The following is an 11856-nucleotide window of genomic DNA, read 5'->3' as shown; positions in this document are numbered from 1 at the left end:
GTGCTGCTGACCTAAGCACCCTGGAATTACACTAAAGATTGCAATGGAATTTGCTTTTAAGTGTTAAGGCATAAGGCAATATACACATTCACTTACCAGGCCTGTGGTTTGATATGTGTGTGAAAAGCCCACATTTTCAGGGGTATCTGAGTAAGGAGATGCTGAATAACAACTCTGGGATGCAGGCCTGCCGTTTGCATTTAGAACTACAGCCTCCCTGGCCATTGTAGCTAACATCCATTTCTTCAAGATGACTGACTCATGCATATAAGCCCTGGCATTTCAAATAAACTATCTGAAAACTCCATTAAGAACGTAAGACAAGCCCTTCTGGCACAGGCCAAAGGCACAACATCATGATTTCACAGTGACCAACCAGATGCCTATTGGAAGCCCACAAGCAGAGCTGGCACCATTCTCCTCACCTGTGATTCATAGCAACTGGTATTCAGAAGCATACTGTCTCTGGCATAACCACCCACGCTGAGTCTGTCAGCTATAGACTGAGCAATCTCCTTTTCCATTATTCTCTTACTTTCATCTCCTTGTTTAAATAAGGGCTAACTGAGGCTGCCTTGCTGCCTGTGTGAACCTCATCTTAATTGACCCAGTAGGTCTCCCTGCCACTCATAGCCACCTAGATCAGGGTCAACAACCTTTTTAAGCTGTGGGCCGGTCCACCGTCCCTCAAACCATGTGGTGGGCCAGACTATATTTTGAAAAAAATAATAATGAGTGAATTCCTGTGCCCCACAAATAACCCAGAGATGCATTTTAAATAAAAGCACACATTCTACTCATGTAAAAACCACTCTGATTCCCAGACCGTCCGCAGGCCAGATTGGGAAGGCGATAGGGCTGCATCCGGCCCACGGGCCTTATGTTGCCTACCCCTGGCCTAGATTAAACATCCTAAATATGAAATGTTGTACCCTGAGTCCAGTAGTGGATGGCATGGTGAAGGGCCACTGCTCACCTGACAGTGAGTTGTGGCGCTGTTGCTTACCAGGAGGGTTGGTGGGGAGATTGGCATGGTACACACACCCTAACTGGAGCACCAAACTGGCTCTACCGGTTGCTGCACACCAGTCTTGCTGATTCCTCACTCCGTTACCTCCCAGTAAGCAGCAGCCACACAGCTGACCGGAGGTCAGGTGAATGGCTGCACTCCACCATGCTGTTCCCTACTGGCCTATTCCTTTGCACCTCTAAACCATCTCAAGAGCCATTATATAACCTGTTCAACAGTTTATTTTGATCTCAGACACAAATCATCAAATGAATATAATGAAACAGCAGCAATTTCCTTGTTTATTTTTCTGGCAATAAAAAGTGAGGTGTTGCTACAAGGTAGAGTGGATGGGGATGTTTGCCTTCCTTTCTAAGAGCATGGGATGAGGCAAAAGTTGGGAGATGGATTTACAACTGCTGCTGCTTGTAGTGGCTGTCAGAACCAGAGGCTACTACAGGTTCAAGGAGACTTCTCTGTATGCCCCCCACATGAAAGATGGTAACGTGACCATACACATGTTTTCTTACATAGTAATTGAGTGCATACAAGTCTAACCCAACATCAGTATTAATAAAGCAAATCTAAACCCACAGGCTTTGTTTGCCTGCACCAACCTTTAAGAAGGGCTTTGTTCTTTACAGCAAAGGAACAGCTCATTCTGAGCTGTCCAAATCAAGTTGGAAGGCAGGAGTGGAGAAACAAGGATCTACAATGAGAATCATTTGCCATGGAGAATTCAACCCAGCGATTGCCTGAATACCTTAAAAATAAGATTGTTTACATACACTAACTTGAGATGAAATCCAATGAGCTGTCACAACTAGCAAATTAGCTTACTGAATGTTTCACACAATGAAATACAGTGGTACCTCAGGTTAAGTACTTAATTCGTTCTGGAGGTCCGTTCTTAACCTGAAACTGTTCTTAACCTGAAGCACCACTTTAGCTAATGGGGCCTCCTGCTGCTGCCGCTCTGCCAGAGCACGATTTCTGTTCTCATCCTGAAGCAAAGTTCTTAACCCGAGGTACTATTTCTGGGTTAGCGGAGTCTGTAACCTGAAGCGTCTGTAACCTGAAGCATATGTAACCGAGGTACCACTGTAGTTGCAGTGTATGGCAGCATATCACAAAAGGTTTGTTCACAATTACTAGATCTATCCTGTAAGTGGCACTACAGGACTAGGTTTTTACAGCAACTCAGAATGACAGATGAAAATTATTTTGCTTTTATTGAAAGCCTGTATCATATATATAGAATGTTACTAGGGAATTGGTTGAGTTTTCTGGTAATAAACTTTGGGGATACTTTGTTTCCTTTGTTTGCAGTCATGAAAGATTAGAAGTGGCACAATGCACTAATGGATTTCCCCCCAGTGAATAGCATTGCTAAATATTGTAGCTCAGTTCCACTTTGAGTTTAGCAATTTGGATGTTCAGGCCAATATAAGTTTAGTTCCCATTCAGCATTTGAACTGATTCTGTTTTGGTTCATGTTACAAAATAGACGTATGATTCATATTACAGTGTTGATTTCTATATTTCTACTTTTATGGAGCTATTGTTTCTCTTAGATATGTAATATAGATAACAAGAAAAAGATGAATAGTAAATGGGTATGTATGTATTATAAATTGCATATATAAAACACTAGCAGCCTTGTACCTGGTGTTGTTTGGGAATTCTAAGACCAAAAAATCAATGCAGTTTTGGAATCAGTGGTAAAGATCAGTGCAGTTTTGAAAGGTTTGATCCACCATCTTGATTCAAAATGGAGTCCAATTGCACCCAAGCATAGATGGATTCTTCCTCCTTGATTTCAGGAACCATAATGCAAAATTATTATTCTATTTATTTACTTATTTAGTTGCTTTTTTCAGAAAGGTGAACCCAAAGTGACTTACAAAAACGAAACAAATTTGCTTGCGATCTGTTCTGAGGTGTCCAAATGCATATTAAATGGACAAACAGCTTTCCAAAATATGTAGTAGATGCAGGAAAATAATCAAAAGAGGAAGGCGCGCCTAAAAAACAGTTCTGAAGCACATATCACAAATCCTGCCTTTTATGCTCTGTCAGACCATTGGTTAGGATCTGAATCAATTTACAAGGAAAAGGATTTAGACTTAGGAAGTACTTCCCGACAGTATGAGGTGTTTGATTATGAAACACACTGCCTCAAAAGGTGGTGGTCTGCCCTATGTTAGAGGTTTTTAATCAGAAGCAGGATGGTCACATATTAGGTAGCCGTGGGTTTCCTGCCTTGTTAGGGGCTAGACCCTTGAGACCCCTTCCAACACTATGATTCTATTATGCCACTGTCTTCCATGAGGCTTACTTCTAGGTAAACTAAGGAGCCATATGATTACAGCCCCAGTGATGAAAATGATAGGAAAATTGAGAGAATTCATCTAAAAGAAATTCTCAGGGGGTTCATTGCTAAGAAATGGACAATCTGCAGCTACTGCCTACTACTGCCTGAATGCTCACCCCTGCATTTGCTTATGGAAAATTTCAAAGACAAGCTGATTTTGCCCCGGGGGCTGCTCACTCATTGTCACTGTAGGATGAGATTTTAAAACACACATAGAGATTGTCAGCCCAGCAGCGGAGACACATTTCAAAATGGCTTTGAAGAACTGCAAGTGAAGATAAGTCTTCAACTCCTTGGGGGAATGACTAAGGTCTTTGAGAAAGCTCAAGGAAAACTACAAATTGCTACAGTTTCCAGGGAGGGGGGGGGTTTGGTTTGCTTCAGCAAAAGCAATAAAGAGTCCCATAACACCTTAAAGACTCCATCAAATTTATAATGGTAGAAACTTTCACGGGTAAGAGAGGCAGGGAAGGAGAGGAATTCCCGCCGTGCATTGCATGCAGCCCATAATTTACTTTCTGAAACCTTCCTGCTAATGTCTCAGCAGACACCAAACAAGTAGCAAAAAAATAAGTTGGTTTTAAAACTGCATGTTTATAATCTGTTATAGCCCAGTGCCCAGGAGATGGGCATGCACATAGCAGTTCATAGGAGTGGGCAATGGCTCCCAATACTAGTTAAAGAACACAAATGATACCTTAGTGATGGAGGCGAAATCTAATTCAGTTCACATTTAAAGGTGAATCCATCAAACTTGAGCTTGAAACAATATGCAGACCGAAACACAGCTATCCTTCAAAATTCACACTTCAGGCATGTGAGATCTATTTGCCTTTTTACTAGAACTTTAAGTCTACTAACCAGAACTAGTTGCAAATTAATGATTTATGGCAGGCGTAGGCAAACTTGGCCTTCCAGATGTTTTGGGACTACAGTTCCCATCATCCCTGACCGCTGGTCCTGTTAGCTGGGGGTCATGGGAGTTGTAGTCCCAAAACATCTGGAGGGCCGATTTTGCCTATGCCTGACTTATGGGGACTTGGAGGGCAGTGTGGGACCTGGCACCTCTGAGATAATATGTTCTCAGTACACTGGTACCTCAGGTTACAGACGCTTCAGGTTAATTAGATATCTAAGAGACCAAAAGTTCATCGAGGACTGGAGGAAATTTGGGGAATATCTGGAAAGTATAAGTGAGGGACAGATAACGCTAGAGGGGTTTAAAAAAGCACTGTGAAAAACTAAGAAGTATTGTCTAAAGAGAAAGGAAATTAAGGGTATAAATAATGACAATATAAATTACGAAATGCGTATTTAAAATAATGACTATGGATGATTTACGGAGAAGCTGAAGGAAGTCCAGAAAAGAAGCAATTTGTGAAAATTGGATGTGAAAAATTTTATGTATGTTTTGTTTTGTTGTAAATTAATAAAAAATTTTATGCAAAAAAAAAAAAAAAAGAACGGCCCTCCAGAACGAATTAAGTTCTTAACCCGAGGTACCACTGTACCAGAACTAAGCCTGTTGCTCTTTCACAGAGAACTCCATTACTGGTTTTCTCCCAAACTTTCTTAATTTTATCAATTTAATTTAAAAGGCTTGTCATGGTGGCAGAAACCCTTTATATTGTTGCTATTGTTAAAACAAGAGGGAAGTGGAAACTCTTGTGGAGCTGCTACAAATCATGGAGATACATACTTGCACAACTACCTTTTGCTGGCTACAAGTGTAAATGCACAAATTTACTATTATAGATTATGAGGATGTATTCACAGCTCTGTTTACTGTGCACTCACTGTGTTTCTAATGCTGGGTCTTTAATCCATGTTCACACAACCTTATCCAAAATGCATATGTATCCTCTACTTTTTATTAAGATTCTACCATTTGATATGTTTCTCAAACCAGGTTCACACCGACTGAAGTCTGTAAACTGTTCCTAATTTGTCTTTAGCCAAGGTGTGAACACCATTGCAAATATATCATCACCCTGTCAACGCCCCATGGCAGGTGCATAAACAGAAATGAATCTGACACTAATGAAGTCATGTTGATATAACCAGCTGGTGGGGGGGGGGGGAGGTGGGCGGACGGGCAGGCAGGCTGTGAAACAGATTGAAAAAAACAACTTCACTCTGCTCTTAAAGTAGTAATGTGCACACACCCTGAATGAATCTGTTTACCATTAAGAGTTCCAGAGCAAGCAACACGAGACAATTCTGTGATATCAGAAAATGCCGTCCCTGACGTCTTATGAGTCAGATGTGAATAACACTCTGATGAAAGAGACCCACAAAATATTTCCAGCTCTGGGAAGCTGTGTGTCTCACAGAGGGACGCTCATAAGACTTGCTCAGAAACAACAAATAATTCATACAGCAACTGACAGAGGGAAGAGTGTCAAGGCTATCAAAAGACATTGTGACTAGCTGGATTTCATTAGGACCTCATTGAGATGAATGGCATCTAGCCCTGGGACTGTTCAAAGCCACAAAGAAATCACATCCAGAAAACAAACTGCTGGTAGCTATGGCTTTTATTTTTATTTTATCTTTCGTTAATGTAAGAGAGAACAAAATCAATGCAAATTTGGCGTGTGTGTGTGTGTGTGTGAGAGAGAGAGAGAGAGAGACAGAGAGTTCTGTGACAGTCATTTGGCAAAGAAAGGCAAGCAATATTCCTTTTGTTCCCAGTCTCATCAAAATCATTGTGCTTTATTCTGGTTCTGCACTTATAGCTCTTACAAAAATTAGAACAATCACTCAGTAGGGCACCCTACTCAGGATAATTCATTGTAGATAAATTAGACTTTAACAGACTTTATACTTAGTATTGCACACAAGGCATTGAATCAAATCAAGCTGCATGTTGTATTGCTGATGAACGATGACAATGCAGTACACAATCACAGCAGTGGCGATGATTGCAAAGCCATGTCAACACAAAATTCCATTAAATACATAATGAAACATTAAAAAATAAAGAAAGATCTCTCTTATGCCCCCAAATAGGCCATCTCCCTTATGGCAAATCACATTCTGTTAAATAAATGGATTATTGCTTCAGCTGATACAAAGTTAGCTCCTCGCTTCCTAATAAAACCTTTTTTATAACATTTAAGAATAGCTCTACTTTAGAGACTAGGAGGAACTTTGGTCTTTGTACAACTCAATCAAACAATTCCTTTCTGATATATTAATATAAAAGCATGATGAATGGCAGATACTGGTGGCATAATGGATCTATCTTGCTTTTAAGAGGAATAATAGAAAGCTGACTAGCCAGGCTGCTACTGGAATGGTTTGCAAACAGAATAGTAAAAGACCTCCAGAATTTGCTATCCATGTACTGTCTTGGATAAGAATCACAGTGGAAAAATAGAAACTTCTCACATAAGCAAAATTGTTTGGAATTTTCATGAGTTCTGGTGCTTAGCTAAGATTAACAGTTTAATTCTAAGCATGCTGGCATGGAATTAAATTTCACTGCTTTGAGTGGAGCTTAGTTCCTTGCATATGTTTATGATTGCAGTGTGCACCCCAACAGGCTGAAAGAGTTTAAATATGCAAGGGAGAAATCATGTAACTGAGCAAGTCTGTTTTTATTACAAATCCAAATTGAAAGGATAGGATTCGGGTATTGCTCCATTTTGTTAATCTTAAATGCTCCGTCTTAAGCGTAGTTTAAATCATTATAGTATTTATTTCTGATCATTTTCAAGTTTCTGAATTTTTTAAGGAAACCCCATATTTCAGACCAAAAAGGAGCTGATTCAACCTTAGCCTTAAATGCACTGTGTTGGTTGAATCCAATTAAGTTCTACACAAAGCAGACCCATTTAAAGTAATGAACCTGAGTTAGTTGTGTTTATTAACCTCAGTGGGACTGAGTAGGACCAGCAATGATTCTATTGAGAGCAACCAAAGAACTACCTTGCCAAGACTTGCAGCTGTAGTCATCCAAGCCAGGGATCTCCTGGAACTTGGTTTTCTCTGTCTCTCTCTGACATTTTAAATTTAATTTTGTGTAGTTTAAGACTGCAGCCTTAGATAAGCCTTAGACTATAGACCCCGGTACCTATTTATTTGTAGGCTACATAGGAGCTAACATCATGTATTATTCAGTGAGCTTGCATCACTTACATCTCATGAAAAAGATGGATGTCAACATCACTAGCGTAGTGTAGTGGTTAGAGTGCTGGCCTAGGACTTGGGAGACAAAGTTGTCAAATCCCCACTTGGCCATGAAGCTTGCTGCCAGGCAGTGTCTCAGCCGAACCTACCTCACTGAGTTGTTGCGAAAATAAAATGGAGAGGGAGGAGAACCATTTATGCCACCATGATCTCCTTGGAGGGACGGTGGGATATAAATGTAATAACAACAAACACACACAAACTCAGAGGAAATGTCAGTTCTTCTTGTAATCCCAGTCTAATGTGACTTGTAAATTGGCTGAACTCCTGAGCCCAGAAGTTAAGATGCAGGGCTGATCTGAGACATTTTTGCTGTGTGAAATGAAGGCCCAGATGGTAACCACTCTTGTTCGATTTACAGAAACACAAGGCCAGGCTTGTTTGCAGAGCCATACTCCCAGTCTACACTTAGTCAGATTAAGGACAGAATACATCAAGAATGGAGGATCTGTAGTCCTCCAGACGTGGTTGGACTGCGACTCCCATCAGCCCAACCCCCCCCAGTATGGGTTCAATGCTCAGGGATGATGGGAGTTGTAGTCCATCTCAACGACCACAGGTTCTCCACCCCAGTAGAGAGCCTCCATGCATTCACTCACATATCCATTTAGGTTCTATGCTCATTGCTAATCTGAGTGTCTAGTGGAAGCACTGAATGTGATCCCCCTGAATAGGGTTGAGATGGCTGCTTTCTGGGTCATTCCATGTTGTATACAGAAAATTACAAATCAAAACATGCAAGGACTCTAATAAGTTTTGTTTCTGACACAATGACTTATACATTTATATTCTATCCATTTCTACCCCATGGGCGGTACATGAATTATGTTTCCAAATATTTCTAAAGAGTTGTCCTTCCATGTCCTTGCCTTTATTATTTCACCTCATTTGTCCCAATTAACCTGCTGGAGCCAGCATTTTTTAATTTCCTTCCCCTCTCACTATTGTTTAAAGGACCTGGCCTGTCATACTGAGCACTTCATTTAGATTCATGCATTTACCACTGAATGCTCACCAGTGTCACTCTGATGGGCTGAAAATGAAATGAAAACCTTTGAATGATCTGTTTGTAAGAATATTAATAACATTATTGTGATTTTTTCCTCCCAGAGTGCCTGCGTTATGTCAGTGCTGTATATAAGCCACAAACAGACACAGCCCCTGATCCTCAGGCTTGCAAACAAAAGGACGAGACTCCTATCACAAAAGGTGATAGAAAATGGTGGATGGGGAAGATTGGTTTTGACAATGTCAGAACAAAAAGGAGAGTTGTTAAAAGGCATGTGCATTCAGCTGGAGACAGACTGATAATATTTTCTTGGTGTTCTTGTTAGGATTGCATTTCCCAATTGGTTTGGGTCTTCTGAATGGTTATAGGGGTCAGGGGGATGCTTTTCTTGCTTCTGCAGTAACAAGACAATTGACAATGGAAACAGATTTCTTTCTTTCAGGATCAGAGAAGCAAGCTATCTTAAGCTGCTCCTTCTTGGCCAATGGCTAGGGTCAGGCTGGCCTTCCTATTGATGTGGTACTCTTTCTGAGAAGAAACTAAGGATGCAGTCTGATGAAGCATTTTGAAAGCTGGCCAAGTGGGTTCTGTTGCTGTTTGTTTTCTAGGACTAATACTTGTCATGGATCCCTGAGCTCTCAAGGATCTTCTTTGCTCCCTCCTCCTTTGCGTGTTATTGTTGCAGTTTCTACCTTACCCACTCTTCTGAATTGCTCAGCTGGAAGCCCTACTGTACTTTCAGACTTTTGCCCTCTTCTTGAGAACTGTCCAGCCAGTAGCTACTCCTCCAAACCAGATCCTGCTTTGGGTGCCTATTTTGTATAGCTTCACCCCACAATTCTGCTAGGCCATTGCCTAGCCATTGCCTGGAAATCGCAGCTTCACCAGTTATTATTTTTTATCTACCCTAATGCTGCAGAACCAGTTCTCCCTCCCTCTGGTATGCGCCTGACATATCCCAAAAGGATAGGTATAACAGTACAACTTGTCTCTCTCTGTGCCTCTAAATTTCTCTCTTCCTCTTGGCAGCATCTGCTCCATTCCTCTTGCATGTTGAAGCATCACTGTGATGCTGCTTGTCACCTTACTTCTCTATCTCTCCCTTTCTAGCAGTTTGCCTTGCAATTGCCTCTTACTATTCAATCCCCTCTCCCCTTTTCTGATCCTGTCTCCCCACCAACCCCTCTCTGCTGCTGTCGGTTACTTTCTCATGGAAATCTTATGAAGGCACCCAGTTGATTGGCAAGTCCTGCTTTGGATAGAATTCAGCTGTACTATGGAGTTCCCAGTCAGAAGTTCTGTAGTATAGCTGATCCCAGTGGGGCTTGACACAGGAGGGTGTGGTTTGGAGAAAATGGCCTCACATGCCAAATTGGGACTGATGGTGGGTCTAAAATAACTTATGGGTTGGAGGTTCTTCACCACTATCATATATGTTGATCTAAGTCAGACTATCCTGATACCCTCTAGATGTTTTGAACTACAACTCCCTACTGTTGGCCATGCTGGATGTGGCTGATAGGATTTGGAGTCCAAAACATTTGGAAGGCACCAGGTTGGGAACGGCTGACTTAACTGAAATGAAGGTAGTGAATTCTTATATTGTTCCTACATTTCATGCAGCATTTCATAGAATCATAGAATTGTAGAGGAACCCTGAGGGTAATTTTGTTCAACCCCTGCAGCACAGGAATCTCAACTAAAGCATCCGTGATGGATGGCCATTCTACTTCTGCTTTGAAACCTCCAAGGAAGTAGAGTCCACCACCTTTGAGAGAGTGTGCTCCACTACTGAACAGCTCTTACTGTCATAAAGTTCTTCCTGAAGTTTAGTTAGGATCTCGTTTCTTGTAACTTGAAGCCATTGATTCAGGTCCTACCCTCCAATGCAGGAGAAAACAAGCTTGCTCCATTTCCCATGTGACAGCTCTTTATATACTGGATTGGCTAACATATCTCCTTTCAGTCTCCTCTTTTCCATGCTAAACATACCCAGCTTCCTCAACTGTTCCTCAAGGCTTGAATTCCGGACCCTTGATCATCTTGGTCACACTCCTCTGCACACATTCCAGCTTGTCAGTATGCTTCTTAAATTGTGGTGCCCAGAACTGGACAAAGTACTCTAGATGTGGTCTGACCAAGGCAGAATATAGCAGGACTATTACTGTCCTTGGTCTGGGCATTATACACTACTTCTGTTGATGCAACCTAGAATAGCATTAGCTTTTTTGCTGCTGCAACTCATGTTAAGTTTGTGGTCTACTAAGACCCATAGATCCTTTTCACATGTACTTCTGGCAAGCCAGATGTGCCCAATCTTATATTTGTGCATCTGGCTATTCCTGCCTAAATGCAGATCAAGGTTAGTCTTTGTTTGCCAAAGGAAATGTTTGATATATCACTGAAAAATAATTGATCCTTGAACTAGCACATTGGGGCACATCAACAGGAAGGTTGAGTCTAAAGCTGTGGCTAAATGATTTCCAGGGTTCCATCAGTCTGACATGATTCCCCTGCTCTGAAGTCACTTAAATATTAACAATGGGATTTTAACAGCTTTCATTTTATTACTCACATGGGACAAATCAGTTCTAAATCACATTGGTTCTTTAGACCGGCAAACGAGTTGCAGTGTTTTATTAACAACATAGGGCTCACAGTGTATTAAATGCTAGAATTTAAAACCTGTTGAGAGGTTTACATAAGTTTTACAGATGTTTCCCAGTCATTCTGAGTTGTCGTGAATGAAGCATATGTACAGCCATATATTGGCTGCTGACAGGCAAGTCATCAAAATGGAAAAGAAATAGCCTGGGATTGTGCTGCACAATCCCCTCCCCCAGCAGTCGGCAAGAGTGCTGTCATCTTGACATGCAGTGCTATTGGGATGCCTTAGATTTAAATGGAAACTTTCAAAAGACCTCATTGTAAATCCAGATTTATCTTGACGGGCTTGTTCTGTTGTAAACATTTTCAAAAGAATAATTCACACAACTTGAAAGCTGCACCCGTTGTAGGGTGGCTGTTAAAATCCTGCAATATTGCAATGCAAAATGCAGTGTTTGTAATGATTCCATGACCGATGTCCCAGCTGGAAAAAGGAGGTCTGTACTTTGGGATTCAGCCCATCTCCTGCTTCTCCCCCCCCCTTACTGTTGAGAATTTCTATTCCACCTTAAGGAGCAGACGTGTGGAACTGTTGCGTGTCACATGTCTGTTTACATTCCAGCACAGCTTGCTGGAAACTTATGTTGTGTGCATTGCTTTTGT

Source organism: Podarcis raffonei, chromosome 2 (assembly GCF_027172205.1).
Source record: "Podarcis raffonei isolate rPodRaf1 chromosome 2, rPodRaf1.pri, whole genome shotgun sequence".
In the NCBI taxonomy this organism is placed as follows: domain Eukaryota; kingdom Metazoa; phylum Chordata; class Lepidosauria; order Squamata; family Lacertidae; genus Podarcis; species Podarcis raffonei.
The sequence above is the reverse complement of the archived record's forward strand: the minus strand, read 5'-3'. Positions refer to the sequence as shown.